The sequence below is a fragment of the Cyrtonyx montezumae genome, unplaced genomic scaffold (genome assembly GCF_038088225.1).
Source record: "Cyrtonyx montezumae isolate F1298 unplaced genomic scaffold, pur_monq_1.0 scaffold_44, whole genome shotgun sequence".
Taxonomy (NCBI): Eukaryota; Metazoa; Chordata; class Aves; order Galliformes; family Odontophoridae; genus Cyrtonyx; species Cyrtonyx montezumae.
Window position 1 is genome coordinate 1,891,817 of NW_027072050.1, and position 2,500 is coordinate 1,894,316.

General features: G+C 78.0%; 1 non-coding gene across 1 annotated transcript; it reads left to right on the plus strand.

The window, feature by feature from the left end:
• Positions 1 to 1,709: 1,709 nt before the first annotated feature.
• LOC136055608 (5.8S ribosomal RNA) lies at positions 1,710 to 1,862 on the plus strand. The gene has a single exon (XR_010622875.1). It is a non-coding gene; the product is annotated as a 5.8S ribosomal RNA (ribosomal RNA).
• Positions 1,863 to 2,500: the final 638 nt, after the last annotated feature.

A 2,500-nucleotide genomic window follows, 5' to 3' on the forward strand; every position in this document is an offset into this window, starting at 1 on the left:
ATCTCCCCTCGGCGCCCCGTCCCGCGCCGCGTCGCCCCGTCCGTCCCGCCCGCTGCGGCGGGCGTGCGTCGGGCGGGGAGCGCGTCCGGGCGGGGGAGGCACCCCCGCGGGGCCTTCGGGTCGTTTCCCTCACCCCAGGGCCAGGTACCTAGCGTCCGCGCCTGCGCGTCGTGGGAGGGGGTTGTGTGGGGACGGAACCGGCGTCTGGCCGCGTTCCCTTTCCATCACCACCACCCCGGCCGCAGAGCCGGGCGGAGGTTTAAAGACTCGGGCTGCCCGCGGCGCGTCCCGCGAGGGCGCGGGGCCGGGGGGCGGTCGGCCGGCCGGCGGGCCGCCGGGAAAGGGCGCGGGGTGTGAGAGGAGACGCGGCGGCGCGCCTCCCCCCCGGCCTCCCGAGCCCGCCGGGCGGCGTCCGCTGCCGCCGCGCTCCCGCTCCCGTGTGGGCGTGCCCGGGCCGGAGAGGGGTTACCCCGTCCCCCACTCCGCGGCCTCGGTCTCGGGCGGAGAGGCTCCGCACGGTATCGCTCGTGCGCGCGCGCGTGCGCGCGGCTCCGGCCGTCGGGCTTTGCCCGCGTTTACAGCGGGCCGAGACGCGGGTCTCGGCACGGCGCGGGCCGCCGCTCCTCGCGGCGGTTCCTTTCCCGCGGCCGTTTTCCCGTGGCCGCCGCTCGCGGCCGGTGAGCCGTCGGCTCTCACTTTCCCTCCCTCCGGTGCCGAGCGCGGCGTCGGCGCCGGCGTTCTCGCTCCGGCGGTCCGCCCGGCTTGCCGTCGGCTCAGGGCCTCGCCGCCTCCCTCGGGCCTCGCCGCCGCTTCCGCTCCGGCCCCGTCGCAAGGCCGCGTCCCGTCCTTCGTCTCCGTCGCCGCCGCCTCCCACCGCGCTTTCGCCCTCGGCCTCGCCGGCCGCGCTCGGCGAGCGGGCGGGAGGTCCGGCGTGGGGCGTCCCGCATCCGGTCTCCGCGCGGAGGCGCGGAGAGCGGGCGCCGCCTCCGTATCCGTCCCCGTCCCACCCGGCGCCGGGCCGCGCGTCCGTCGCGGGCTCGCCGCCAGGGCGAGCGAGAGGAGGAGGCGGCGGAGGTCGAGAGGCGAGACGGGAGGGCCGAGGACGGGGAGAAGGGGCGGTTCGGTGCGCGAGGCGCGCGAAGGGCAGGCCGAGGTCCGCGCGGACGCGGTCGGGCGGGCCGTCGCGGGCGCGGTCCGCCGGCGCGGCTGTCGCGTCCGGCCCGTTGGGGAGAAAGGGGGGTCGGCGCGTCTCTCCCGGTCGCGTCGGCGGTCGCGGCGGTCTCGGCCGCGGGGGAGTTCCGTCGCGAGGGCGCGGGGCCGCGGCCCGAGCCTCGCGCCGCGCCGCGTGGCGCGGGTGAGAAGCGTGCGGCTTCGCCTCGTCCGCCCGTGCCGAACCGAGCCGGGCGCCTGGTCCGTCCCCGAAGCGAGTCGCGGTCGTTTGCCCAGGTCGGGAGCGAGGGCTCCCCGCCCTTCTCGTTCGGGTGCACTTTCGCTCGCAGCGCGTTTGGGTCGCGGCTCGGTGCCCGCGGCGCGACGAAACGGTTACGTACGTTCTTGTGCTCGTTCGGTCGGCGGAGGCGTCGCTCCCGCCGCTGCCGCGCGGTCGTCCCGGCGCCGGGGCGGTCCGCGGTTCGTGGGGGAGCGCCCTCAGCGTGAGAGACGATAGGCTCCCCCGGGCGCGCGCTCGGGGCGGTGCCGCAAAGCGAGACAACTCTTAGCGGTGGATCACTCGGCTCGTGCGTCGATGAAGAACGCAGCTAGCTGCGAGAATTAATGTGAATTGCAGGACACATTGATCATCGACACTTCGAACGCACTTGCGGCCCCGGGTTCCTCCCGGGGCTACGCCTGCCTGAGCGTCGCTTGACGGTCAATCGTCTGCCGGCCGCCGCCCGTTTGCCCGCTCGCCTTCCACGGAGGCGGCGGCGGCGGTTGCGGCGGCCGCGCGGCGCGGCTGGGGTGCCTCGCAGGTCCCGTTCGGCGGGCCTTCGTCCCCCTAAGTCGAGACCCAGGTCGGGGAGCTGGGCGAGCCAGATCCCCGCGCTCCCGAAGCGCCCGCTTCGGCCGAGCTCGTCCCCGCGGGGTGGCCGGGCTTTCCCGGTCGGCCGGTCGCGCGGCGGGGGCCGGCCGTCTGTCTGTCCGGCCGTCCGCACGGTCGGTCGGTCGGTCGGCGGACCGGTCCCCGCCTCCGGAGGGGCGTCCCTCGCTCTCGCCGGCCCCGCGTGTGGCTGCCTGCGGGTCGCGTTACCGGCGGCGGTAACGCGCCGTGCTGCCGCGCGCGCGGTGCTCCGGGGAGGCGAGGCGTCCGCCCCTGCGGTCGGCTGCGGCCGTCCGGGCCCGAGCCCGGCGCGTCGCCTCGCGGGTCCGTCTCCGGCCGTCGGTGGCGGCGGCGGTGGTCGCGGCGGGGGCGGCGGTCGTTCCGCACCCCCGTGGCGTCCCCGGCGCCGCCGTCCGTCCGTCCGTCCGTCTCTGTCCGGGCGCGAGCACGGTCGTCGGGAGT